Consider the following 15,668-nt stretch of genomic DNA (forward strand, 5'->3'; position numbering starts at 1 on the left):
GCGGGGGGGGAGGAGAGCGAGACGCGCAGGGCAGGCTGGGAAAAGAAGCCAGCGGAAAAAAAATCCGAGGAGGGTTTGCGTCAGTGGCAGCGTCTGTAAAACTGGTACTGAGAGAGGGAGAGGCACCGGGGGGGTAAAAGGGGTGCGAAAGATCTGGATCAACAGCGACTGAAGCGGCTCCCTACCTGGCGGAGATCGCGTTAGCGACAGGTGAGTACGTGCCAAGAGGAGTAGCAGCGCGCGTCGAGCTCAACTGTCAGCGAGGTGGAGAGTAGCGCAGAAGGTGGAGGGTTTGGTGTTGGTGTCTGTGTCTCGCTATCACAGTCAGAGCAGGCGATTCAAGGCTCTGGCACGCAATGGGGGACCGGGCAGGGGTGGGAAGGAAATGCCAGCTCTTATGTCCCCGACGCGGACACAACCTGTCGGTTATTCAAGTGATCACACACGGGAAAGTTTTACTCTTCGATTTTTAAAAAAGGGAGCCATATCGCGTTTTGCTTTTCTATCGTAAAGTGCTAACGTGCCTCACTTTATCAGTTTCATTGATTTTATGCTCGGAAAATGTCACTCATTGTAAGGTCTGCCATCTGCCTTAAAATTAATACACGCAAGGTGCATTGAATAATGGAAATTGGGCAGTGAGTGCACAGCTGGCATCTTGATGGAGGGTTTCAGGTGATGTCACAAACCACAAGATTGAAGAGTGAGTGATTTGTCTGAGCTCCATAGTTAGATTGTAGACTTGTTTTTGTTCTTTTCCGTTATTTAAAATGTACATTGGACACGTCTGTGAAATAGCAGTATGTGTCTTTTAAAGAGGTATCATTTTTAAGTAACTCATACTATCCGTTTCTGTTCAGGTAATGGTATAATCATTAGATATCGGATGTTTGTAATGACTAAAGTGACATTGAAATGATAATTACAGGGAATTGTGTTCTGCAGTAATATCAGATTAGATCTTGTAACATATCGACTGTGCAATTTGCAACTGGTAATTAACAGTTCAATTTATTAAATAATCTTAAATTAGTTATTCAAAATTGTAATTTTCTCTTTACTGGTTAAAAAAATTAACCAGTATTGGTAAAATCATTAATGTTGAAGTTCCCTAGCAATCTTTAGCCTTACGTTCCCACCCACCTGTAGCCTGACAGATTTCCTTTGCAGTATATGGGTTGGGTCAATATCCTGGAATCCTTTCTCTTTTTAAGAGTGTAACAAAATTTACTCTTGAATTTGTAGATCTACACCTAATTGGTAAAACTCATGACAACTGTAGAGAGACAAGTATTGGTGGTTGACAGAAGTTTGGCTCTGGCTGTATAAGTCATGAGCAACAACACTTTTTAAAAAAAATAACTAATTTAACTTTTAATCACTGCTGGCCAAACACATCAACAATGCACTCGCTCAATCAGAGGCTGCTGAGTGATTCTCATTGTGAAATGGTGTGAAATTGGTTAGAAGTAAACCATGAACAAAGAGGACATATGTTTGGATGATTGTAAATGTTTTTTTTGTTAAATTTTTTTTTTTTTCTTCTCTTGCCAATTCACTCATCTCCACTCCTGAAAGCATTGACTCCTTGCAGGGTGCAATTCTACAGATACCTGTTGCCCTCTCGTACCTTGTCAAGTGACTTATCATTTATCTGTGAACCTTTTCAGTGTGTTGAAAGACCGTTTGACTACAGGAGTTTCAGCTGAGCTCAATTCTGGTCCTACCTGACGTCTACTTCCAAACTTACCCCATTTTTCACTTCCTAGTGTATGGGCACTGGGACCAATTATAATGCTTTGGCTATTTAGATAACCTAACTCAGCACAGATTAAGAACTGAGTCTGAAACCTTCCTGATTTTGTATGGCTCAACTATTCACTGGATAAACTTGCTGAGCCATTGGTAAGCCTGATGCTTTATAACTCCGCCATGAAAGTTTTCAAAATAAATTGAGCAATTTGTGTCTTCAATATTTTTCTTTACAATTGACATTTTATAATTAATAAAGCTGCATACAAACATGAAAGTTCAGCAATGCAAAAATACATAGTGTGATCATGACTTTTAAAACAATTTCAAAGCCTAGAGACAAAAAAATTGGTGAAGCATACCAAAGAGAAAATGAAACACAAGCTTCGTATTTCCCCACCCTCTTTCCTCAACCCTGTGTATTCTGCTAGAATGACCATTATATTCACACATAAGGCACTGTCAAAACCTGTGGAACTCGAGGAATGACAATTGTATATCTATCAAATCTTTAGCTTATTGCTACTAAATTCATAAACTTACTGAAGGCTTTTATAACTTAGATGAAAGAAGCTGACTGCCTCTGGAGCTATTAATGCCTCTCTTGCAGGAGTAGTGTCAAATGTTAAGAATTGAAGAATACCTCATTAGGGCTGTTGGGTTAACACTAGCTTTGTTAATACTTGTTATAATATTGGTCCTTAGTAATGTGACATTGGAGGGAATAGAACCCACTTTCAGTGAGATTTAAAAAAAATTGACAACATCAATGCTCAGAAAGATGTCTTGAGGAACATTGGATGCTGAGCAGGAGGAAAAGCAGGAGAGACAAAGGCAGGGTTGAGACAGAAGGGTTTTGAGGAAGCTTTTGAAAGCATGAAGCAAGTTCCAGAGGGCAGGAACATGGGGGCTGAGAGAGTGAAATATAATGAATGAAATAATAATTCTAAAAGGACTAAGAGTGTTAACAACAAGCCTGAAGGCTTTGTGTCTTAATGCGAGGAGCATTCGGAATAAGGTGGATGAATTAGCTGCGCAAATAGATGTAAATGGATATGATATAATTGGGATTACGGAGACATGGCTCCAGGGTGACCAAGGCTGGGAATTCAACATCCAGGGGTATTCAATATTCAGGAAGGACAGGCACAAAGGAAAAGGAGGTGGGGTAGCATTGCTGGTTAAAGAGGAGATTAACACAATAGTAAAGAAGGATATTAGCTCTGACGATGTGGAATCTGTATGGGTAGAGCTGAGAAATACCAAGGGGCAGAAAACGTTAGTGGGAGTTGTATACAGACCCCCAAACAGTAATGCTGAGGTTGGGGATGGCATTAAACGGGAAATTAGAGACGCATGCAATAAGGGCACAGCAGTTATCATGGGTGACTTTAATCTACATATAGATTGGGCTAACCAAATAAGTAACAATACTGTGGAGGAGGAATTCCTAGAGTGTATACGGGATGGTTTCCTGGACCAATATGTCAAGGAACCAACTAGAAATCAGGCTATCTTAGACGTGGTATTAAGTAATGAGAGAGGATTAATTAGCAATCTTATTGTGCGAGGCCCCTTGGGGAGGAGCAATCATAATATGATAGAATTCTTCATTAAGATGGAGAGTGAAGTATTTGACTCAGAGACTAGGGTCCTGAATTTAAATAAAGGAAACTATGATGGAATGAGGCGCAGGTTGGCTAGGATGGATTGGGGAACGTTACTTAAAGGGTTGATGGTGGATAGGCAATGGCAAACATTTAAAGATCGCATGGATGAACTACAGAATTTGTTCATCCCTGTTCGGCATAAAAATAAAACAAAAGGTGACGCAACCGTGGTTACCAAGGGAAATTAGGGATAGCATAAGATCCAAGGAGAGGACATATAAATTGGCCAGAAAAAGCAGCAAACCTGAGGATTGGGAGCAGTTTAGGATTCAGCAAAGGAGGACAAAGGGATTAATTAAGAGGGGGAAGATAGAGTAAGCTTGCAGGGAACATAAAAACTGACTGTAAAAGCTTCTATAGATATGTGAAGAGAAAAACATAGAAACACAGAAGACAGGAGCAGGAGTAGGCCATTCGGCCCCTTGAGCTTGCTCCGCCATTCAATGAGATCATGGCTGATCATCCAAAGAGTGGTGAAGTAGGTCCCTTGCAGTCAGAATCAGGGGAATTTATAATGGGGAACAAAGAAAAGGCAGACCAATTAAATACATACTTTGGTTCTGTCTTCACAAAGGAGGACACGAATAACCTCCCAGAGATGTCAGGGAACATAGGGTCTAATGAGAGGGAGGAACTGAATGAAATCAGTGTTTGTAGGGAAATTGATGGGATTGAAGGCTGATAAATCCCCAGGGCCTGATAATCTACATCCTAGGGTACTTAAGGAAGTGGCCCTAGAAATAGTAGATGCATTGCTGGTCATCTTCCAAAATTCTATAGACTCTTGGCACAGTTCCCATGGATTGGAGGGTAGCTAATGTAGCCCCACTATTTTAAAAAAGATGGTCGAGAGAAAACGGGGAATTATAGACCGATAAGCCCGACATCGGTAGTGGGGAAAATGCTAGAGTCCATTATAAAAGATGTAATAGCAGAGCATTTGGAAAACAGTGACAGGATCGGACAAAGTCAACATGGATTTACAAAAGGTAAATCGTGCTTGACTAATCTACTGGAATTTTTTGAGGATGTAACTGGTAGAATAGATAAGGGAGAACCAGTGGATGTGGTGTATTTGGACTTTCAGAAGGCTTTCGATAAGGTCCCGCATAAGAGATTAGCGTGCAAAGTTAAAGCACATGGGATTGGGGGTAAGGTACTGACTTGGATAGAGAACTGGTTGGCAGACAGGAAGCAAAGAGTTGGAATAAACGGGTCTTTTTCCGAGTGGCAGGCAGTGACTAGTGGGGTACCGCAGGGATCGGTGCTAGGACCCCAGCTATTCACAATATATATTAATGATCTAGACGAGGGAACTAGATGTAATATCTCCAAGTTTGCAGATGACACAAAGCTGGGTGGGCATGTATGCTGTGACGAGGATGCAGAGAAACTCCAGTATGATTTGGACAGGTTGGGTGATTGGGCAGATGCAGTTTAATGTGGATAAATGTGAGGTTATCCACTTTGGTGGCAAAAACAGGAAGGCAGATTATTATCTGAATGGCAATAGATTGGGAGAAGGGGAAGTGCAACGAGACCTGGGTGTCCTTGTGCACCAGTCGCTGAAGGTAAGCATGCAGGTGCAGCAGGTGGTTAAGAAGGCAAATGGTATGTTGGCCTTCATAACGAGAGGATTCGAGTACAGGAGCAAGGATGTCTTGCTGCAGTTGTACAGGGTCTTGGTGAGACCACACCTTGAGTATTGTGTGCAGTTTTGGTTGCCTTATTTGAGGAAGGATGTTTTTGCCATGGAGGGAGTGCAGCGAAGATTCACCAGGCTGATACCTGGGATGGCAGGAATGATGTATGAGGAGAGATTGGGTCGATTGGGCTTCTATTTGCTGGAGTTCAGAAGAATGAGAGGGGATCTCATTGAAACTTATAAAATTCTAACAGGACTAGACAGACTAGATGCAGGAAGGATGTTCCCGATGGTCAGGGAGTCCAGAACCAGGGGTCACAGTCTAAGGATAAGGGGTAAGCCATTTAGGGCAGAGATGAGGAGGAATTTCTTCAACCAGAGAGTGGTGAACCTGTGGAATTTTCTACCACAGAAGGCAGTAGAGGCCAATTCATTAAATATATTCAAGAAGGAGTTAGATATATTTCTTAAGGCTAAAGGGATCAAGGGATATGGGGAGAAGGCAGGGACAGGGTACTGAGTTTGGATGAGCAGCCATGATCTCATTAAATGGCGGAGCAGGTTTGAGGGGCCGAATGGCCTACTCCTCCTATCTTCTATGTGTCTAAGCCAGTCACAGGAATGGAGGCTATGTGTGAGGTTGTATAGCTGGCAGGGATAACTAAAGTAGCATAGAGTAAGACCGTGAACAACTTGAAGATGAGGATCTTCAAGTTAAATTTGCTGGAGCTCGGGAAAGACGAAGGGTCATGGGGGTACCTGACTCTGGGTGAAGACACAGACTGTTGCATTTTAAATGAGTTATAATTTGAAGGGTGGTAGTTGATCAGGATTGTGTAGGGCATTGAGCTTCAAGGTGATAAAAGTATGGACTGGTGTTTTGGCAGCAGTGAAGGGAGATGTAGTTGGAAGAAAGTTGACTTGACTTGTTTGCAGAATGGATGTGCGGAAAGAAGCTCCATTTGGGGTTGAATTATAAAAAGTTTTGTATGTTGTGAGTTGATACAAACCATTGGTCGACATGAAAACGTGTACCGAATAAATCCAGTTATAATAGATAAAGTATTGCTACTCTAAGCCTACCATGTGCTCTAACTTTTGGAATTTGATATCAAAGCAAGTTACAGTATATAGAAGAAAACATGGACCCTAATTAATTTTTCCGAGGCTTATAAGAAAGGTTAAAGTAAGGCCAAAATTTAGACGTATTATTCTGTAGGATATGTCGTTGGATCTTTGTGTATCTGCCAATAATAATGATTTCTGGATAAATTGCAGGAAGTAGATTGTGAAGCAATAGTTCACTGGAAGTGTATAGGTGACTTCACAAGCCATGGGGGCGATGAGTCCGAATGAGGTGGGAACTTGCAGAATAGTGGGTTCATATGCAGTTTGGTGCAGGCCCCATATAATTTGGAATTCAGATGTTTAATAATAACATTCTTTATACATTTTTGGCATACCCTATACCTCCAGCAAAGAAGCAGCAGCCGCCAGTGTGCTTGACTGGAGGGAGAAAGAAAAAATCACAAGGTAATGTTCTTTGGAGAGAATTTTATAAAGGGAGAATCCCGGCTGAGTTATGACATACCTGGCGCACGCACAACGGCTTTTTTCTCCGCTGGTTCAATTTTCTGTGCATTGGGTTTGTTGTGAAATTTTCATCCTGGTTTATACTTTTCCTCAAATTTTTCACTATCTGCAATTTTTGTTAATTTCTTTCTACATTCACGCAATCATTGTTCTAAATTCTCAACACTTTCTCTTGATGAGCTATGTTGGTGCATACCATGGAACTTCAGGGGCCACATGAAGTTTAAATCTATGTTCTTCAATAATTTGCATATGTCATCCTATCAGTTTTCTGATTTGGGATTTATTAATCAGTGAGGCAGCAGTGCATTTCTCATTTCCAAACCTCCATCCCTAATTGCCCTTGAAGGTGGTGATGAGACATCATTTCAGAGGGCAGTTAAGAGTCAACCACATTGCTGTGGGTCTGGAGTCAGATATAGACCAGACCGGGTAAGGACGGCAGATCTCCTTCCCTAAAGATGGGTTTTTACAACAATCCGGTACTTTCACGGTCACCATTACTGATACTAAATTTTTATTTAATTGAATTTAAATTCCTCAGTGGGATTTGAACTCTTATCTCTGGATAATTAGTCCAGACTTTTGGATTACTAGTCCAGAAACATAACCACTATGCTACCGTACCCCTTAGATTGGTGTCTCCCAGCTTAACATGGTACCTTGTGCTTTCACCTGTATGGGCTTGTCTATCTGCAGGACAGACACTCGCACTGTGGTAAATTATTATCCAAGAAAAAACTTGCCAGATGAACCATTTGTGGTGTGCCATTGGCAGTGACTTGGGCTCATCCTGACAATCAGTTATCAGTCAATATCTTCAGGACTGTTTGGATCACTTCCTAAGCCTAAGAAAGACTAGCTGATCATGACCAAGTCTTCCAAATTGACAACAAATGCTCGCACTCTTATAAACTGGGTACTGGTACACCATCACGCTCCTTCTCATCCATTCTTACCTGAAGTGCCACTTAGGTCTATGATTTTGGCCCAGAGACATGCTTTCTGTTCACCTGTATCCTCTCTGCAGCAGGAGCTGATGGGTAAGGGTTTAACTGCATTAACTTCTTGATTAACCATGCTGTTGCTCATTTGCCCTCCTCCCCTAACTCAATTATTTTGACCTATGTTGAAAGACCTGCCTGGTGATTTTTGGGAGATAGATGATCAGGATGAACTAGACAGTCTGGACAAATATCCTCTTGACGAGTCTGGCAAAATCTGCAATTCGTTCAACTTGACTAAGCCAAAATTTTATGGAATCATAGCCTCCTGTGCTACAATATTCTATTTGGTCCCAACTCTCTGAAAGAGCGATCCACTTAGTCCCATTTGCCTGCCCTTTTCCTCATCTACTTTTAAATTTGTCTTTTACAAATATTTATTCATTTCTTTCTTTAAAAACTATTATGCATTCTGCTCCTACCATTGCTGCTGGTAGGGCATTTTGTTTTAAAAGAAAAATTCTCCTGACCCCTCTTCATTCTTTGGTCTTAAATTTATGCTTTCTAGTTGCTGACTCACTGACCAGTCAAAATAGGTTTTCCCTATTTACCTAATCAAAACCCTTCATAATTTTGAATACCTCTATCAGTTCTCAAAACTTTCTCTAAGCTAATGAAAAGAACTGCAATTTCTTTAGTCTCTCCTCACAACTAAAGCCTCCCATCCCAGGTATCATCTTCGTGAATCTAGACACAATATTTTAACTGTGACCTAAACAAAGATTTGTATAGTTTTAACATTACCTCTTTGCTTTGTACTCTATACCCCGATTAATAAAACCTAGGCTGCCATACATTTTTTCTTTTACCGCTGTATCAACTTGTCTTCCCAATTTTAATGATCAATGTATCTGGATCACTGCTTTTTGACTACGTTTAAAGTTTTACCACTTTGTGTATATGTCTTCTCATTCTTCTTCCCAAAATGTATTGCTTAACATTTTTGCGCATTCATTTTCCTCTCGCATTTGTCCCGCACTATACTGACCTGTCTGTGGCCTTCTGAAGTCACGTACAGTCCTTTTTGCAGTTAACCATGCTCCTCGGGTTGTGTCATCTGCAAATGTTGATATTGTGCCTTCTATAGTGAAGTCCAGATCATTTTGATATGCAATTGCCCCATCACTGACCTGTGGAGAACCCCACTCTTGGCATCTCTCCAGTCTGAAAATCATCCATTTGCTACAACTGTCCTTTAACTGATTCCTATCCATGTACGCCTCAATCTAATCAACGAGTCTCCTATGTGGCACCTCCAAAAGTATTATGAACACCCACTGTATTTCCTTTATCAATACCTTCTGTTACTTTCTCAAAGAACTCTTACCAAATTTATCAGACATAAATTGTCTTTCACAAATCCATGTTGGCTGTCCTTAACTGAGATGTTACATTGACAACCGCCAGGCCTCTTGCATATCCAAGGATGTATGAAATGTGGTCAGAATCTCTGCTATTTTCTCTGACTTCCTTCAGCACTTTAAGATGCCTTCAGGGTCTGGTGCTTTTTTCACTGAGTTCAACCAATTTTTTTCAGCACTACTTTCTCATTTATAGTTATCTAATTTCCCCACATACTCCTCTTCTACATTTTCATTTCTACTACCATACTCTTCTCTGGAAACTGAAGCAAAGTACTCATTTATTATTTCTGCCATTCTTTCATCCTTTAAAAATTTCCCTTTTCATCTTCCCTGCTCTTGTTTTATTTTTGTGTTCATAAAATCTTCTACTACTTTGTTACCTTCCAGTCTTTCTTCATACCCTCTCCACGTTTCTAATCTTGTTTTGCTTTCCCCCTCTATTTTCTATATTCATAAGAAATAAGAGCAGGAGTAGGCCCTTCGAGCCTGCTCCGCCATTCAATAAGATCATGGCTGATCTTGTACCTCAACTCCACATTCCCGCCCGATCCCCATATCCCTTGAGCACATTTAGTATCCAAAAATCTATCGTTCTCTGTCTTGAATATCCTCAATGACTGAGCATCCACAGTTCTCTCTGGGGTAGAGAATTCCAAAGATTTATAACCCTCCGTGTGAAGAAACTTCTTCTCGGTCCTAAATTGCTGACCCCTTATTCTGAGACTGTGACCCCTGGTTCTAGACTTCCCAGCCAGGGGAAACGTCGTCCCTGCATCTACCCTGTCAAGCCCTTGAAGAATTTTATATGTTTCAATGAGATCACCTCTTATTCTTCTAAACTCTAGGGAATATAGGCTTAGTCTACTCAATCTCTCCTCATAGGACAGTCCCCTCATCCCAGGAACCAGTCTGGTAAACATTTGGTGCACTCCCTCTAAGGCAAGTAAATCCTTCCTTTGGTAAGGAGACCAAAACTGTACACTACTCCAGGTGTGGTCTCACCAAGGCCCTATACAACAAAAGTAAGACATCCCTACTCTTATACTCCAATTCCTTTGTAATAAAGGCTAACATACCATTTGCTTTTCTAATTGCTTGCTGTACCTGCATGTTAACTTTCTGTGATTTGTGTACAAGGACACCCAGGTCCCTCTGAATACCAACATTTCCCAATCTCTCACCATTTAAAAAATATTCTGCTTTTCTATTTTTCCTACCAAAGTGGATAACTTCACATTTCACCACATTATATTCCATCTGCCATGTTCTTGCCCACTCACTTAACCTGTCTATATCTCTTTGCGTCTTCCTCACAGCTTACTTTTCCACCTAACTTTGTATTGTTAACAAACTTTGATACATTACACTCAGTCCCCTCATTTAAGTCATTAATAAAGATTGTAAATAACTGAGGCTGAAGCACTGATCCTTGTGGTACCCCACTAGTTACAGCCTGTCAACCCAAAAATGACCCGTTTTATTCCTACTATCTGTTTTCTGTCTGTTAACCAATCCTCAATCCATGCTAGTATATTACCCCCAATCCCATGAGCCCTAATTTTGTGTAATAACCTCTTGTGTGGCACCTTATTGTATGCTTTTGAAAATCCAAATGCAGTACATCCACTGGTTTCCCCCTTATCTACCCTGCTAGTTACAACCTCATCAAACTCTAACAGATTTGTCAAACACGATTTCCCTTTCATAAATCCATGTTGACACTGTCCAGTCATACAGTATTATGATTTTCTAAGTGCCCTGTTACTATGGGAGTGATTTTGCCAATCTGGAGCTTTTGGAGGCGGGACTCCCACTTGTCAGGTTTCAGTCCCACCTCCATCAACTTCTGGCCAACCCACTCTACTTTCCCTTGATTAACCTTGTTAAGCTCGCCCAGCGTGCTTAGCAGGCCAATTAAGGGAAAGCCGGTTGCAGAGAACGTCAACGTATGACGTTTCATCTGTCAAAGTTTTGACAGATGAATTGTCATCGTTTGACAGTTCTGTGAAGCTGTCAAACAGTGACATTCTCTGTAGTTTGAAAGACCTCAACAAACATCTTTCTTTTGTAGAAATTAGATGGTTGCTGCATTGGAGAATGCAACGGCCATCTGTCATCTCTACCGCGGAGGTGCGAGACTCTCCGCATACCCACCGACTGAAGCCTGCAGGAAGAAACAAAGGTGAGTAAACTTTTTCGAACACTTTGCATTTACCTCAGATACTCACCTCTCCACACTTGCACCCATCACTCACCTCCACAGCACACTTTTGGACCCCTCCAACCCCCTGCAGACTACTCACCTCACTGACCTGGCTGGTATCGGAGCCTTCGGGAAGCCCGCACTTGAGGGCAAAAAGGGGATAATCCTATTTTCTGCCTGTTAACTACCTGTTAACAGGCAGTTAAGTGGCTTTAATCCCTTCCTGCCTCCAAGGAGACAGGACCTGGCGCAGGACGGCTACCCGCCTCCTGGCAAGATGGCATGGAGGCGGGTTGGGGGTGGGTTGGGCACCCACCCCCAAATTCTGCCATTTTCCCGGCAGTCCCGCCTCCCTAGGGCTGGCAAAATCGGCTCGTATGTCCCTAATAGATTCTAGCATTTTCCCTACTACTGATAGGCTAACTGGCCTATAGCTCCCTGTTTTTTCTTTCCCTCCTTTCTTGAATTTCTTTTTATTTTCTTTTGTATTAGCCCTAGATTTGTTATGTGCCTCTCTTTTTAAATCTCCTTTTTACTTTCTCTACCCATCCAAGGAACTCTAGCTTTTGCTGCACCTTTTCTTGTGGGATTATGTCTACTCTGTGCCCTAATCTTTTCTTGTTATTTGTGCATTTCCATATCTACTGATTTTTCTTTCCAATTTGTCTGGGCTAGCTCTCTCTTTATCTAATTGATATTAGCCTTTCCACGCAAGTAACTTTAACTTTGACTGTTCCCTCTCCCTTCCAACATTATTATTAAACCTTTTTGTTATGGTCACTATTTCCTAGATGTTCCCCTACCTTTGCGTTACCTATTTGCCCCTCTTCATTTCCTAGAACTAGATCCAACACTGCTTGTTTCCTTGTTAGACTAAAAACATACTGATTAGAAAGTAGTCTTGGACACATTGTAGAAACTCCTCCCCTTCTGTGCCACATGCATTACTTTTACCACAGTCTATCTTTACATAATTAAAGCCACCCATTAAATCTATCTGCCTTGGGTGTTCATGCTCTGGGAATGAAGTGCTTTCTTGAATTTTACTTTGTACTCCTTCCTTGGCCATTGTGATTTATCTAAGTGTCATCTGAATTTTCAGTACAGCTTAAGCTGTTGATTGGGGCAGAATTTTTTTCGGTGGTCTTTCCAAAATGCCAATCATCTGCAACAACATATGTCCTCCGCATTATGAAAAAACCGCTGATATAAATCCTGTCTCGTTAAAAGGTCTTGAGATTATCAGATCTTTTCACTGGGATTAGTGTAGCTTTGGATTGTTTGCCTTCTCTGATCAGCAAAGCAGTCCAAATTCAAGCTGTGGCTTTAACCTGATGACATTTTTAAATTACATGCAACAGTAGACTTGCTTGGTTGACCTAGATGTGGGGTGTGGTCTTCTGCATTAATTGGTGTTTGAGGGTACTTGAAGGAACTGCAGTAGACACTTCTGGAACTCTCCTTATGGCTCTCTGATGGTAAGCACTCGGCACAATTTGAGGAACTGCTTGACCGCTGCGAGTACCATCAACAGGCTCTGAGTAATTCTAGAAATGGCTCCACAGGGTACAGCTATGTAATGTGGGTCAGGCTGCCCTGTCTACAGGAGCAACACCAGTAACTTTTTTTTGTGGCTCAGGCTGGGGTACTAGAGTCCACAGTGCTTTTTTCCATGACCTGGTCTGCAGATAGCTCTACTCTGGCCTAACACCACCTGAGATGTATTTCCTCCCAACCTACTACTAACTGCGAGAATATAGATTATACCTTGCAGAGGTTTGGCTTACTGCATTTACTGCAGTAGGTTCTATGAAAAAGCCAGGCAACTTGCTGTCTCCTATGGGTCTGCAGCTTTAGGTAAAACAGTTACTAAGCAACTTAGTCAAGTGGCTAGTTGAATACATTTTGATTTACCACATTAAGGCAAGAAGCCATCAGTGCCATTTCTTGAGTATCTGATGCAGATCTTGCTTGATAAAAGGTCCTCCCGCTGTTTAATCCTTGTACTTGGGTTAATTGGATAGGGGATGCCAGAATGAATAAGAAATTATCAACAATGTGTAGTTGATTTCAGTCTTCAAATGGTACACTGGTCTCCATGCACCACATTCCCTTTTTATCCCCTTAGATCTTTACAGGATATGAATTTTGATGGCTCATTATTGCAGTATCAAATTAAACAAGCTCCCATTTCCTGCCATGTAGAATACATACGATGTAGAATACATACGTGAGAGGGAGATAGTGAAGTTTGGATGTTCCTTTCTGAAATTCTCTTAAAGGGAGATTATCATTTTATTTTTCTCTAGCGTGAGCATACTGGGTGCTGGCCAACTCCAGCAGTGTGTGGAGGATACCATACCAATCAAAGAGTGAAGTCTGTACAAAGTGGGTACTCTTTCTATTAATTTTTTCACATAATATATCCTATTGACTTGCATTTATTCATGGTTGCTTCATCTATAAAGCCCAGGGAGTAAGAATAATGCATTTTTTTCCTGTTGACAAAACTAGTAAAAGTGACCAGATTGATGAGGTACTGTTGACAACTGGGGAACCAAGAACAGCTGCATGTCATTTTCCCTTACACAATAATGTGTTCTTATGTGAATTGCTTTGTCAAATTAACATTTGTCAAACATTTTTGCTCAACAGATGTACATTTTTTCCTGTTGAGATGGTGCTTTTTAAGAAATACTATTGTCTTATCTGGACACAGTGGGGGGATTGATTTATATTCTTGAAAAACCCTCCTCTATCCATTGATCCATTACATAGAAACATAGAAGATAGGAGCAGGAGTAGGCCATTCGGCCCCTTGAGCCTGCTCCGCCATTCAATGCGATCATGGCTGATCATCCAAATTCAGTACCCTGTCCCTGCTTTCTCCACATACCCCTTGATCCCTTTAGCCTTAAGAAATATATCCAACTCCTTCTTGAATATATTTATCCTACTCCTTCTTGAATATATTTAATGAATTGGCCTCTACTGCCTTCTGTGGTAGAGAATTCCACAGGTTCACCACTCTCTGGGTGAAGAAATTCCTCCTCCATGTAGGGTTTTTTTTCCTGCTCTCTTGCCCGTTCTGGCCCCCTGCCAGGCTTCGTGCAAGAATTACCCTTGAGTGGTTCGACCCACCCCCCCCCCCCCCCTACGGTTCTAGACCTTGGACTTAGATGTAGAGAACAGTAATGCAGAGACGAGGACTCAATAGACCAGGCTGAATAGCACGAAATGGATGCTTTTATTTTTGAACAGTTGGAAGCATTACAAAATACATGTCATAGGCACAGATTAAAGTAACTACAATCATGCACAAATTTATGAACTTGACTATGGAAATGGGGAACACACGGCACATCGTAAAAGGGGAAACACATTACGATTTCCCTTAACTCCCTCCCCTATACCTAAACTAAGTTTCGACCTGGGGAACTTGGGATCATGCTCACCACTCTCGAAATCGCGAAAAGGGGTTCGCAGCCTTTTTGGCACCGCTTCCCGTCGTCACGTGGATTGGAAGCTTCTGGCGCAGTCGATACTCTCTCCTCCCTCGAGGCGGTGGGGTAGACCCAGCCTCGATGAGCGCTCGTCAAGGTTGAGATCCACTAGGCCTGTCGTGGATTTTTGTTCGTGGAGTAGACCTAGATGCAGGTTATGCACATGGGAGAATCTTGTGGCATCGATCGCCGGTTCTCCAGAGGGTTTCTTCTCCGTCGGCCTGGGTTGTCGATGATCTTCCGACCCCAGTACCCGGGCCACCCTTGTCGTCTTCTCGTCGTGGCTGAGCCTTGTTTGGCTGAACACCGGCCACGTTGTCCTTTTTCCGAAACCGTCTGTCTTTAAAAAGACGAAAACGTTTTCATCGATCTGCCGAAGTGGAAGAGGCGCCGATCCGGGCACCGTCCGCCCTTCGTTCGTTCCTCGTAGAAGAAAGTTCTTGAAGAAATGGAAGCCTGAAGTCGCCCAACAAGAAGCCGTAGCAGTGAAGGAGGACTTAGATGGACTTTCAATCCATAGTTATACTCTTTTGGGACAGTCTTATCTCCCGCCAAATCATAGTCCTGTCTTTGTATTAATTTCGGCGGGCAGAGATCTCTGCAGGGGCGCTTTGTCTTGTAACGGAGCCGGTGATAACTTGAACTGGCCTTCCTGGCCGATAATGTCTGTTAATGTCCTTTGCATTGTCACCGCGGCTCGGTTCGCATATTGATCGGTCCGGACATTTTCCTTGATGGCTGCTAAATGGTTTTTCCTTTGTACAATACATGGGTATAAGTGTTTTTACATTGTCCGCCCATATCTTGATGGGCCCCATCCTGTACTTATAATCCATTGAATATGTATGCTGTTGCTCTGAGTTTCGGTTCCCAGATACTGGCTTTCGCGGGTTTACTGTCTTCAATCCACAAGCCTGTCTAGCTTGCAGTAACA

General features: G+C 42.0%; 1 protein-coding gene across 5 annotated transcripts in view; it reads left to right on the plus strand.

Annotated features, from left to right (window-relative positions):
* Positions 1 to 17: 17 nt before the first annotated feature.
* The window catches only part of LOC147106110 (ELKS/Rab6-interacting/CAST family member 1-like), a 1,260,296-nt gene continuing 1,244,645 nt past the window's right edge, over positions 18 to 15,668 (plus strand). For 2 of the 5 annotated variants that reach the window (XM_086008887.1, XM_086008888.1), the window contains exon 1: positions 20 to 210. The gene's annotated coding sequence lies outside the window, so the exon portion shown is untranslated. Of the gene's footprint in view, positions 211 to 15,668 lie in introns of all 5 variants that reach the window. The other 3 variants (XM_086008889.1, XM_086008886.1, XM_086008891.1) reach the window with 3 other exon arrangements.

The sequence above is a fragment of the Somniosus microcephalus genome, chromosome 16, assembly GCF_052327205.1.
Source record: "Somniosus microcephalus isolate GS21.2 chromosome 16, FLI_Smic_1.0, whole genome shotgun sequence".
NCBI lineage: Eukaryota > Metazoa > Chordata > Chondrichthyes > Squaliformes > Somniosidae > Somniosus > Somniosus microcephalus.